We start from the raw sequence: 14,523 nt of genomic DNA, 5'->3' as shown, positions 1-14,523 counted from the left end.
TTACACTGCACTCCTCAGTGAGTGCCACTGTCTCGAATTCTTCCAACTTCCTTTTCTTAGCTAACATTTCTTTCATGAACTTCAGGTAAGTTGGCATTTGCTCCAAGGCCTCCGCAAATGGAATGTTAATGTGCAGTTTCCTGAATATTTCAAGAAATTTTGAAAACTGCTTGTTGAGGTTGTTCTTGCGAAGTCTTTGAGGGTAAGGAATTTTAATATGGTGATCTATGCTGATCGAAGGTGAAACTTCTTTCGGTGAAAGACTTTCAATAGTCTTCTTTTCCTTTGGTGCCTGTGTCTGTGCCTGTTGATCCTGAACCACATCTTCAACTAGTTGATTGCCACTAGGTTCCTCATAACTCTTTCCACTCCTAAAGGAAATTGCTTGACATTGCTCTTTTCCCCTTGCCTCACTAGTGCTAGGTGAATTCCCTTGAGTACGGTTGCCCATTTGAGCTGTCAACTGTCCCATTTGAGTTTCCAATGTTTTAATGGAGGCTCTAGTCTCCATCATGAATTGGAGCAATAAGTCAGCTTGGATATTTAAGCCTCCACTAGGATTTTGTTGTTGCAGTTGTTGTTGGTTTTGTTGGGGCTGATTTCTCTGTTGGTAGAACCCCTGTTGGGTGTGCCCATAATTATTGTTTTGAGAATAGTTCCCAATGGCTTTTGCTTGATCCATTGGCAAACTGTTCACATCCACCGGGCATGTGTCATATGTGTGAGGGCCCCCACATAGCTCACAAGTAACTTGAGCCTGTTTCACCTGAGCAGTCATCAACTTCGTCAGGGCCTCCACTTGGGCTATCAACTTGGTAATGGCGTCTACCTCGTGCGTACCAGCAACTTTCTTCATTTGGCTTCTTTCAGTTGGCCATTGTTGGTTATTCATGGCCATTTCTTCGAGCATATCATAGGCCTCGTTTACACTTTTTCTCATAAATGGCCCACTAGCTGCGACATCTATAATTGTTCTGGTATTACGAATCAGCCCATTGTAGAAATTATGAACCAACATCCACTTTTTGATCCCATGATGTGGACATTTTCTGATGAGATCCTTGAACCTCTCCCAAGCCTCATAGAGAGATTCATTGTCAAGTTGACAAAAATTATTAATTTCACCTCGCAGTTTGGTAGCTTTTGCTAGAGGAAAAAACTTGGACAAGAACTTTGTCCCCAAATCAGTCCATGTTGTAAGAGAGTTCGGTGGCAAGGAGATCAACCAACTCTTAGCTCGCTCTCTCGGCGAGAATGGGAAAAGTCTCAAGCAGATTGCATCATCACTGACTCCATTTACTTTGAAGGTCTGACATAACTCCATGAAATTTGACAAGTGCAGATTGGGGTCTTCAGAGGGGAGTCCACCGAACTGAACTGAGGATTGCACCATTTGGAGTATGGCAGGCTTTATTTCAAAGTTGGAAGAATGTAGTCCCTCAAACTACGACCATTTGCTTGATCTTCAATGGCACCACCATTATTACCGTTGTTGCCTCCATTGTTACCGCCATTGGCATTATAAGCCATGATTTCTTCTGTTTCAGCAGTTGCTGAGACTCTTTCTTGCCTCTTGTTTCTTCTGTTTCTTCTACAGGTCTTCTCAATTTCAAGATCAACCGGCAGTATTACACTTTGTCCTTGACGTCGCATGCACCCCCAATGCCTAAAATAAGACAATCTAAGAGAAACAGATTAGCAATAAGCAAGAAAAATTAACCAAAGTAGAATTTTAATCTAATTTTTTTGTAATATCATTTTTTAAACAATTCCCCGGCAACGGCGCCAAAAACTTGTTACGAAAAATTATGAACAATACGCAAGTGCACGTAATCAAGTAGTAAACTCACGCAAGTGAGGTCGAACAACAAGGAATTGAACTGAATACCACTAAATTAGACTTATGATTCTATTTGGTAGATAAATAATTTTGATAGATTTTGAAATAAAGAAAGACAAGAAAATTAAAGAAAGCAATAAAGGTGTTTAATCAAGGATGAGAAATTAGGGAAAGGAATCCTGTTGATTGAATTACCCAATTGTTAATGCTAATTACTATTCCTCTTTCTTTATGTGAATGGCAGATTATAAAATTAACCTAACTCTTTTCAGATCTTTTAGGTCCTAAATCACATGTTATCTAATAATCTCCGAGATAGATTATCATATAATCAGCATTAAGCAATAATCTAAATGTCACAAAGGCTATGCAAATACTTTCGTTTCACATCAAAACCTAGTTTATCCAATTTTAGCATTCCCAATTCTCACTTTTTAGATTTTAAATTAAGATCATAGAACATGTAGAAAGTGATCAATCTTAAACATGTAATTAAACACAAATATGGATAAATTCACAATCAAGAAAGGAGAAATAACAATTATCATTAACCAAAAGTAATTTCAATCAACATTCATCATCTCCCTAAATAGGAGTTTAGTTCATAAAATCTATAATAACATCCATAATCAAAACTAAAACAGAAATTAACATAGAAATTAAGAATTTAAGAAAGAACTAGTTGGTGATTGCATTCCGGATCGCCACCATTGCTTCCTCTGCCTCCTTCTTTCACTTTCGGATCCAATTTCTGCCTCCTTTCCTTCTAAAACACGAGCCCCTTAAATAGAAATTAGGGTTGCTACCTTTGAAAAAGTCAAAAACTGGTCAAAAATCTCGTATTTCGCCCCTAGTCGCGACCATATAAAGCCTAGTCGCGACCATAGGCAAAATACGAAAAAAAAAACTTGCTGTTTGGCCTCCTAGTCGCGACCATGGTCGCGACCATGAGAAAGGGTCGCGACCATGGAAAGTGGTGGTCGCGACTACTGAAGCAAAATTTGACAGCTTCAGCATCTTTCAGTAAAATGTACATAACATTCACATACAAACTCCAAATGAGTTGATTCAAGACGAGTTTGAAAGAAGAAAAAGAAATCTAAAACTTTTATGTTTTGACTTTTTCCAAAATCTGATTAGAATATAGTCAAATTTAAGCTTGAAGTTTCAGCTTTATTTTCTTGCAGAATTTTCTCTATTCTATAGATTGTTGTTTTCCGAAATTTGATCAATTTATACATTCCAAGTATGAAACCTGAAACCAAAGAAAACAAGCGTAATTATATTTCAAATATAATAATAAAGAAGGAAAACAACTATAAAAAGTGACCCAAAACGTAGGCTAAAAATAGCCTAAGAAGGGCATTACCCTATGGCTATCTCCTTAGCTATTTATTCCCACTTCAAGGAATCCCAATAGAAGATGAAACCAATGTTTATGAACCCAAGGATTCCACACTCTTGGTGAGATCACATTCAAATTCATGCTCTACAAATTCAATGAAGAGGAAAAAAAGTGGATTCCCACCAATCCAATTTCACATGCCCATGATGAAGAACACTTGGTCCCAAGTGAAGGTGAAGGGGAAGAGCAAGAAGTCCAAGCTCAAAGTGAAGAGGAAGGCGAAGAGGAAGTGCCTCCAATACCCCAAGCTCTTCACTTCAAACCTTGAAGAAGATTTTGCTAACCTTACCACCTCCATGACCTCTAATTTCAACAACTTGAGAGGTGAAATGAACAACCAATTTTCCACTCTTCAACATGAGATGACAACCATAAGGGGTGATATTACCACATTGAGAGGATACATGGAGCAAGGGTTTGACAACATGCAAGTGGAAATGGCACAATGGAGGGCATACATGGATCATTTTGGACCTCCACCACATTAGTTTTCTTGCATATTTTTTAGCATCTTTACTCTTGTTTTATTTTATTTTGTTTGTGTGCAAAGGCTTCATGCCTTTTGACTTTATATGTTGGATGTTATTTTTTTCTGTTTTGTTTTTCTTGTTAGATGTTATTTTTTCTTAGTTTTGTTGGATGTTATGAGTTTGATATTTTTTTTTGCATGGTCTGTGTTACTTTATTTTTCTCTTTATTTTGTGAATTCATTGCCACCCTTTTTGATGAATGAAAAGGGGGAGAAAATCCATATGATTATTTCTGGCACAAACTCAATTTTTTTTGGATATCTAATATTTTCTTAAGTATAAAATTGAGGGGGAGTTTACAAAATCATGCAAGGTAAAATTTCATTTCTTGCACACATTAAAAGGGAGCTAATCCAATATACATTGTTTAAATTTTTTCTTTCCCTTTTCAAAATAATAATATATTTGATATCATAAAAAAGGGAGAGTTAACTCAAACTTTTAGGTCTCCTTATTTTGATGATTAACAAATATTTGATTATTATTTGGTACTAATATGTTAATTTTGTAGCAAATTTATAAAAGAAAATAAATTTTTAAGACAAATTGGTATTTTTACCAAACATCATAAAGTGACCCAAAATGGATTCAACAAGCATATCAAGAGCAAAAGATTCATCAAGGGATCAACACCTCAAGACCCTATTCAAAAAAGATCTTCACAAGCCCATAGTCAAAAGTCAACTTGAAAGTCAAAGTCAAAGTCAACTCTCGGGAAAACTCAACATGGGATCAAAAACATGCAAATCAAGCTAGGAGGCTCATCTACATCAAGACTACTAAAAATCAAATGGTATAAATTTACTTTAGTCTTATTACAGTGATTTGCATAGTACACTAGGCTTTATAAATTCAAATTTTGGCCCATTCACTAACTTGTGCAACAAGTTTTCTCACCCGATAGTTCAAATTTTTTTTGATTGTATTTCTAAATCACATTTAATTTAACTAAGAGAACAAAATTGAAATTTCTAAAATCGAATAATCGAGTAGAGAGTTATGGCCATTTTAGTGCGAAAAATTGGACTTTTTCCCATTTCCTGGATTTAGGTTAACCGGTTTCAAAGAGGTTAACTGATTGGAAACTGGTGAACCGGTTTGCCCAGTGGGAGTCTCATTTTTCGTGTCCAACGGCTATAAATGACTATTTTTCACCCCAACACTACATATACTTGATTTTCACTCAAAAAATTAAGTTGGCTGAGCATTTCTGTCATACACCTAACCTATCTAAGTGAGATTAATGAGCTTCCAAGTTTAAAATCCAACAAACACTTTTCACACACTTTGAACTTGTGTTTATTCCATTTGAGTGTGCTTGCTTATCACTCTAGGTTTCCATTGTATTATCATAACTCTAGAGTTACTTTGCTTGTAATATCAAACATATTTTCATATTGTGATTGAGGTGAGGCTGACACTGGTATTGTAAACAACCCAATTATAGTGAGATTGGCACTTCAACAATCTGAGAAAGAGGTTAATAGTCCTCGGTGGTGCGAAACTATTGTAAGAGGTTTAGAAACACCTTGGTGAAAATTTCCCAGTTGTAAAGGTTAGTGAAGCATGTTAACTTGGCTCGATATTGGAACTCAAAGCTAGGTCCATAGCTTTGAAGACCAAGGACGTAGGTGGCATAGTTCTATCGAACCTTGTAAAAATTGAGAGTTTGCATTTTCTAATCCTTAAACTCTTTACTTTACAAGTTTGAATATTTGTTATATTATATTGCTTTCCATATGACTTGCATTTATTTGATTAAGAGTTTAATTGCTTAATTTTGTGCAAAAAGTTTTAATTTACCAAAATTAGTTTAAATTTCCAATTCACCACCCTCTTGGAAACATATTGTAACGCCCTGTCCAACAGGGATGCCACGTGTGTGCAATTTTATAAAATACTCTGATTTATATAATATATAATTATACTGAAAAGTGTGGGTAATTAAATTTTTATAATTAAAATTGAACTTTTAAAACTGTTTAACAAAAGATAAGTGATATAGACTACGGGATCCCCCTATTTTCAAAATATTTACAAACTCGTTTCAAAGTATTTTACAACATAAACTTTATATTTCCAAAATACAATCAAAATAGAGCATCCTGTTTACTGGGCCGTGCCATTGCGGCTGGTATGTACGTTGCTGCTGCGACCACAAACTCATGGTTACTCAACTTTTGCCTTCCCTTTACCCGCACCATAAAGCACCCGTGAGTCACAGAGACTCAACAAGAAAAGTAACCAAAACATGAACTGAAAATGATTATCAATTTAATCTCATACCAATATGTTTACTCATTACACAATATCATAAAGTATTCCTTTACACATTACACATTCCCATTATACAATCTTGGTACTTTATAAAGTACCCCTTTACCACTCGTTAACCACGAGCTGTATATGTCACTATCGTTGCCCGATGAAGCAAACGATAAGTAAGAAACCTAACCACAGTTTCAAGAGTAATTACTCGTAACGGTATTAACCGTTTCCAACCCTAGGTCATAACCTAGGCTCAACAAATATTTAATCAAAGTCTTGATAATAATCAAGGCCATAACCGTTCAGCCATTAATATTTAACCACATACGGTGCTTACCACTTTTCTTACCTTAGTTTTGAATTCAAGCGTACGGGCCGACTTGAGTAGAAAACAAGCTAGGCGATTCCGGTCCTATGTCACTACAACCAAAACTCAATAAAACCTTAATCAAAATTCTGATAATCAACTCTAATTCTCACAATTGAACACACCCTACTTTCCCCCAGATCAAACTAGCTTAACCATCTCTAAAACACCCTGAATTCCACTCCGAAAGACACCCCGAATCAGATCGGACTTGAGGAGAAAAACCCAAAATCCTCCTTTCCTGGGAAAAACGGTTGACACCCCGAAAAAGGACCTGCCTTTTTTTCCTGGCAGCCATGGTGATTTCTGGTTTTTCACCCCAAAAACCAATCAAACCTCCACCAAACCTAACCAAACTTTCCTGTACAGTACATTATGGCAATTATAACATAACCAAACAACTATTTCAATGCAATATATCAATTTGCTCAAAATCACACTTCAAAGTGAAGAAAAACTCAATTTTCTCTCAACAACCATATCCAATTTCAACCAGCCATTAAAACCACTTAATTCAAACTTCAACACACTCCAAAACAAACCTAAAAACACCATCTCAAACCAAACTAAGCCTACAGCCACGAAATCCCAATACCCTCACCCAAAACCAACCTAAAACCAATTAAATTCTTAAGACAAAGAATAGAACTTACCTTGATTGCTTCTAGGTTGGGCCTAGGTTCTACAAGCTGCTTCAATTCAAGAATAAAGGGTGGAATTTTGATCCCTTGCTGGCTGGTTTTGGTTCACACGAAGGGGAGAAGAAGAAGAAGTTTACTTGCCTTGTAAGCTTTCTCCTTAAATAGGGTTTTTCATCTCATTTCATTTCATTTCTTTCTTTCTTTCTTCTTCTTTTTTTTTTTCTTTTTTTTTTTTTTTAATAATAGGCAGCTAAAAAGAAAAGTCAAAAGCACCATGAATTTACTAATCTACCCCTCTTCCATAATTTTTTTTTTAAAAAAACCCTAGGGGCATTTTGGTAATTTCACTAATTCCCCAACCCGACATTCTAATAAAATTCTAACTTAATCCGGGATATTCTCAAAATAATTCTTTCATTAATGTCATGACATTACTAACCACATCGCTAAATTCTCACAATTGCCGAGCCCGAAAATACCGTATTTCATTAAATAATTTCTCAATAATTAACCTAAGTAAGATCATAATCTTACTTCGTTTCCAAAATAATTACATATTTAATAAAATATGTCTATTTAAATATTATTTATTTTCTAGGATATTGCAACTATCCCCCACTTATAGGAATTTTGTCCTCGAAATTTACCTGAAAAGCTCGGGATACAACTCTCGCATCTGCGACTCTAACTCCCAAGTCGCTTCTTCAATCTTGTTGTTCCGCCACAGCACTTTAACTAGCGAAATAGTCTTGTTCCGCATCACCTTTTCTTTCCTATCTAAAATATGTATTGGTTGTTCTTCATATGACAGGTCGGTTTGAAGCTCAATGTCTTCATAACTTAAGACATGAGTTGTATCTGATACATATTTTCGAAGCATCGAGACATGGAACATATTATGAACCCCAGATAAAGCAGGAGTTAAAGCCAACCGATAAGCTACCTGACCTACTTTCTCAAGAATTTCAAACGAACCAATAAATCTGGGACTCAACTTTCCTTTCTTCCCAAACCTTCGAATTTCTTTCATTGGGAATAACCGAAGGAAAACAAAATCCCCAACCTGGAATTCATCATTTCTACGCTTTGCATCTGCGTAGCTTTTCTGTCTACTTTGTGAAGCAAGCATACGAGCTCGAATCTTTTCAATAGCCTCACTCGTTCTTTGGACAACTTCAGGTCCAAGATACCTACGTGCACCAGCCTCATCCCAGTAAATAGGTGATCGACATTTCCTTCCATAAAGCATCTCATACGGAGCCATGCCAATGGTACTCTAATATCTATTGTTATAAGAAAACTCAATCAGGGGTAGATACTTGTTCCAAGAACCTTCAAAATCCATTACACATGCTCTCAACATATCCTCAAGTATCTAGATTGTCCTTTCCGATTGACCATCAGTTTGAGGATGAAAATCTGTACTAGATTTTAATTTAGTACCCATTGCTTGCTGTAAACTTTCCCAGAATTTGGATGTAAATTTTGGATCTCGATCTAAAACTATCGACTTTGGGGCACCCTAAAGTCGAACTATCTCCTTGCTATACAAATCATCATATTGATCCATTGTATACGTTGTCCTCACCGGGAGAAAGTGAGCAGACTTCGTATATCGATCCACTATCACCCAAATAGAATCATAATACCCTACTGTTCTGGGCAATCCCACTACAAAATCCACGGTGATGTCTTCCCATCTCCATTCAGGAATCTTTAGAGGTTGAAGCAAACCTGCCGGCCTTTGGTGTTCTGCTTTAATCTATTGACAGGTTAAGCATCTTGACACATATTCAACAATATCCCTCTTCATACCCGGCCACCAGTATAAAGCTTTCATATCATGATACATCTTGGTTGTTCCCGGGTGTAAGGAGTACGGTGTAGTATGAGATTCATCAAGAATCTCCTGTCTGATTTCTTTGTCAACCGCCACACAGATTTTGTTCTTGTATCGCAACAACCCATTAGATAAACACGAAAAGTCTCTTGCCAATCCGGTCTCTAACTTCTCCTTATGCCCTTGTAGCTCAAGATTGCCTTGTTGAGCTATTCTAATTCTTTCCAATAGATCAGACTGTAGGGTAATGTTAGCAAGTTTTCCAATTACAAATTCAATTCCCGCTCTAGTCATATCCTCAGCCAACTCTGTTGAAATTTTCTTTAGTTCACAAACTTGCCCTGGTCCATTTTGACTTAGAGCATCTGCTACCACATTTGCTTTACCAGAGTGGTAGAGAATCTCGCAGTCATAATCTTTGACCATTTCTAACCATCGTCGTTGCCTCATATTTAAATCCTTCTGAGTGAAAAAGTACTTGAGACTTTTGTGATCTGTATAAATCTCACACTTCTCGCCATATAGATAGTGACGCCAAACTTTTAATGCAAAGACAACTGCTGCCAATTGAATGTCATGGGTAGGATACCGCTGTTCATACTCTTTCAATTCCCTAGATGCATAAGCAATCACTTTCCCTGACTGCATAAGAACACAACCTAACCCTTGTTTGGATGCATCACAATAAATCACAAACTTTTCATCACTTTTTGGTAAGGTTAACAAAGAAGCGGTAATCAATCTTTGCTTCAATTCCTGGAAACTACCATCACACTTGTCAGTCCAAACAAACTTACAATTCTTTCGGGTCAATTCAGTTAAAGGCGTAGAAATCTTTGCAAAGCCCTCAACAAATCTTCGATAATACCCTGCTAACCCCAGGAAACTTCTAACTTCGGTTGCTGACTTAGGTCGAGGCTAGTCACGTACTGCTTCAATCTTTACTGGGTCCACTAAAATACCATCTTTACTCACCACATGCCCCAAGAAACTCACCTGAGGTAACCAAAATTCACATTTCTTAAACTTGGCATACAACTTATGCTCTCTGAGACGTTGTAATACCATTCGAAGATGTCTTTCGTGAGTCTCTTCTGAGTCTGAATAAATTAGAATATCATCAATAAAGACAATAACAAAATCATCGAGAAAGTCTTTGAACACTCGGTTCATCAGGTCCATAAATGCTGCTGGGGCATTTGTTAATCCGAAGGACATTACCAAGAATTCGTAATGGCCATACCGGGTCTGGAAAGCTGTCTTGGGAATATCCTCCTCCCGAATCCTCAGTTGGTGATAACCAGACCGAAGATCAATCTTGGAAAAGACAGTCTTTCCCTGCAGCTGATCAAATAAATCATATATTCTTGGCAAAGGATACTTATTCTCCATTGTCAACTTGTTTAACTCCCGGTAATCTATGCACATTCGTAAAGTTCCATCTTTCTTTTTCACGAACAAAATTGGTGCACCCCAAGGTGAAGTGCTAGGTCAATTAAATTTTAAATCCATCATCCCCTGTAATTGAACTTTTAAGTCTTTCAGCTCCGCAGGTGCCATCCTGTAGGGAGCTTTGGATACAGGTTCAGCTCCTGGTATTAGATCAATCTCAAAATCAATTTCACATTTTGGCTGTAACCCCGGTAACTTTTCTGGAAAAACATCCAGAAATTCTCGAACCACTGGGACATGCTCCGGTCCCGCTTGTGGTTCCCAGGTAGTATCCACTACATTTGCTAAGAAACCAATACACCCCTCACACAACAAATCTCTTGCCTTAAGCGCTGAAATTAAGGGAATCCGGGATCCATGCATCTTACCCACAAACACAAAGGGATCCTCACCCTCAGGCTGAAAAAGTTACCATTTTTCTCTTGCAATCAATGGTGGTGTTGTATTTAACAAGCCAATCCATCCCCAAGATAACATCAAAATCCTCCAGATTCAATTCTATCAGATCAACTGATAACTCTCTTCCTTCCACAAATACTGGAAGGGATCGAACCCACCTGTTGGAGATAACCAACTCCCCAGTAGGCAGCAAGGTCCCAAAACCTCTAGAAAGCACATCACTAGGTCTATTCAACTTCTCAATTATTCTACTTAAAATATAAGAATGTGTCGCACCAGAATCAATTAGAACAATCAATAAAGTACCAGCAACAGAAAGCTAACCTGTCACAGTGGAAGGACCAGCATCAGCCTCAGCTTGAATCAGGGCAAACACTCAGACAGGAGTGGGTGTATCATCCTTCTTTTGCTCTAGTCGTAGCAATTGCGGACAATTTCTCTTCATGTGACCCACCATTCCACAGTGGAAACAGGCTCTGGCCTGACACTCGCCCAGGTGATGCCTTTTACATCTCGAACATTCAGGAAAAGTCTGCCAATTTTTGTTTCCACCACGACGGAAACCTTGGTTACCATGGAATCTTTTGTTTGGGCCTGCCGTTGATGATTCACTAGGTCTTTTCTTGCGGTCACCGGGATCAGTACCCCTAACAGAACCAACACCTGCTGTTTGCTTCCATGAATCTCTTCTGGTAATATTTTTCTTTCGTATCTGAGCTTCTGCACCCCTAGAAACTAGGGCCAGTTCAACTATCTGAGCATAAGTTCGAGCAACCCCCGGTTGTTTAGAAGCAACAATCACGTCCCGGGCGATGTGTTCATCCAGCCCTTGAATGAACTTTGCCTTCCTAGCAGCTTTAGTAGCCACCTCATTTGAGGCAAACTTTGCCAATCGATCAAACTTAGTGGCATACTCTGTCACAGTCATACTACCCTGAGTTAACCGTATAAACTCTTCTGCCTTTGTTGCTCGAATAGACTCATTATAATATTTCTCATAAAATAAGGCCCGGAAGGCTTCCCAGGTCATGTTATTCAGATCATGACCCTGAGATACAATCTCCCACCAAATACGGGCATCATCTCCCAGCATATAAGTAGCACACCTGACCCGGTCATTATCTTCAACCCGCATAAAATCAAAAATGGATGTTATCATACTCATCCATTGCTCCGCCTTGAGTGGATCAGCACCACCCTCAAACACTGGCGGGTTCTGCTTTTGGAACCGCTCATACAAAGGTTCTAAACGGTTCCCTGCATCCGGTGGCACTACCAGAGGTGCCGGAGGATCAGGATTAGGGTTTAGAGCAGGCTGAGCTTGCTGCTCTCTCAGTTCTCTGATTTGCTCACCCTATTGCCGAATAGTCTCTTGCATTGCAGCATATAACTCTTCCCAGTTTGGTGGTGGTGGAGGGTTCTCGCCCTCACCAGGAGCCCCGAGCCCAGCTAGCTCACGGGTACCCCTACCAGTCCGCCTCGGGTGCATAATCTATACACCTGCGGTCACATTCCAGGTAATAACAATACTAATAAGTATTTCCATATATTATAATTCTACCCACACCATTCCCATATCAACATAATTAAAATAATCAGGTAATCAGAAAATTAACAAGCTATCTTTTAACTTAAAGCTTACTAAACCATGAGTCGATCAGGTCCTTGCAGCTAATGTACATATCAAACCAGTCTTCAGGATCTAAAAACCTTGGTGCTCTGATACCATGTTGTAATGCCCTGTCCAACAGGGATGCCACGTGTGTGCAATTTAATAAAATACTCTGATTTATATAATATGTAATTATACTGAAAAGTGTGGGTAATTAAATTTTGATAATTAAAATTTAACTTTTAAAATTGTTTAGCAAAAGATAAGTGATATAGACTACGGGGTCCCCCTGTTTTCAAAATATTTACAAACTGGTTTCAAAGTATTTTACAACATAAAATTTATATTTTCAAAATACAATCAAAATAGAGCATCCTGTTTACTGGGCCGTGCCACTACGGCTGGTATGTACATTGATGCTGCGACCACAAACTCATGGTTACTCAACTTTTGCCTTCCCTTTACCTGCACCATAAAGCACCCGTGAGTCACAGAGACTCAGCAAGAAAAGTAACCAAAACATTGACTGAAAATGATTATCAATTTAATCTCATACCAATATGTTTATGTTGGAAATTATTTTAACAGGAACTTAGATCTACTCACAAGTATGTTTATTAACACCCTAAATATGAACTTTCTAAAACGATGAAATAAACACATATAAAGTTAAAGAAACCTTACATTGGGTGCAGCAAAATCTAATGACTCCTTCCATTCAGATATCTAGCCCTTGATTCCTTTCTGTAGCAGAGCATTATCAATATCTGAACCTGGATCTCTTTCTCTGAATCTTTGATGTTGAAACTCCTTCTTGCTTAAAGTCTTTCTTCACGATCTTCCTCACTATGGTTGAGGTATCACTTGCTGTGTGTGGGCACTACTCATACACTAAGAATTTCGAAATTTAAGGAAGAAGAAAGAGAGAGTGGGTTCGGCCAAAGATAGGGAGAGAGAAGGCTCAAGTTTTTCTGAATCAGAAGTGTCAGAAGAAAGTGTAATTTTCCTGAAGCCTTCACTATCTATTTATAGCATTCCACTAGGGTTAGGTTTGAATTATTTGGCATTAAAATAATGAAAATATCAGAGGTAAATTCCTATAAAAGTGGCCGGCCCTATACTAGTGGATTTGGGCCTCACTTTTTGCAATTTTGCAGTTTTATCTTTTCTGCATTTGATTTTCTCAAAAATGCCAATTTTCTAATTCAACCATTTAAATGCCAATTCTAACTATTTAATAACTATAAATAATTATTAAATAAGATTGTCATTTATCATATTTATTAATTGAACCATACAAAGTATCATAATTAACAAATATGCCCCTAAAACTTTTTCTTTACAATTTCACCCTTACTTAGTGAAAAAATTCACAAATAGACATAGTCTAATTTGAGAATTATAATTGATTAATCAAAACCAATTACATGAGTCTTACAAGAAATATTATCTCAACTAGTGCGGGGACCATGGCTCTATATAACCGAGCTTCCAATAAGTAGATCAAGAATTTATTACTAAAATTCACTAACTTATTAATTCTTCGTTGAATCCACGCATAGAACTTAGAATTGGACTCTCAGTATATAGAATGCTCTATATGTTCCACCATATAGATGCATCATTAGTTATCCATTGTTAGAATCCTAATGTGATCAATGATCCTCTATATGAATGCTCTACACCGTAAAGGGATTAGATTACTGTTACACCCTACAATGTATTTTATCCTTAAAACACTTGACCCCGTATAAATGATATTTTAGCTAATGTGAAATGAGTACTCCACCATTTATGTTCGTTTGGTCAAGCTCGAAGGAGATCATCCTTTGCTTACTATTCGCCATATAGAAGCTATAGATTCCATGTTTATGCTAGCGCTCCCACTCAATTGCACTACCGTGTTCCCAAAATGTACGTATCACCCTGACCTAAAAGTAGGCTTAACTAACAAATCAAAGAACACGAATAGCCTTTCAAGATTGAGCCTAATCATAACATGATTAAGAACATTTGATTTAGGATCAACTATGTAAAGCCCGCTTAGTTTAATTTGGAAATTAGCAGTTAATTATGATTAATTATGAAATTATTTATAGCCATTTAAATAATTTATTATACTGTTATTTATTGAATTCAGTGATGCATTTTATGTCATTCAGTAGTTTT

At 37.3% G+C, this 14,523-nt stretch overlaps 1 non-coding gene across 1 annotated transcript; it reads left to right on the top strand.

Moving 5' to 3' along the window:
* The first annotated feature begins 1,028 nt into the window (after positions 1 to 1,028).
* On the top strand, positions 1,029 to 1,135 carry LOC133037539 (small nucleolar RNA R71). Its single transcript, XR_009687626.1, has one exon. It is a non-coding gene; the product is annotated as a small nucleolar RNA R71 (small nucleolar RNA).
* The last annotated feature ends 13,388 nt before the right edge of the window (positions 1,136 to 14,523 follow it).

This window comes from Cannabis sativa, chromosome 4 (genome assembly GCF_029168945.1).
Source record: "Cannabis sativa cultivar Pink pepper isolate KNU-18-1 chromosome 4, ASM2916894v1, whole genome shotgun sequence".
Taxonomy (NCBI): Eukaryota; Viridiplantae; Streptophyta; class Magnoliopsida; order Rosales; family Cannabaceae; genus Cannabis; species Cannabis sativa.
This window is presented reverse-complemented; position numbering and strand designations above follow the sequence as displayed.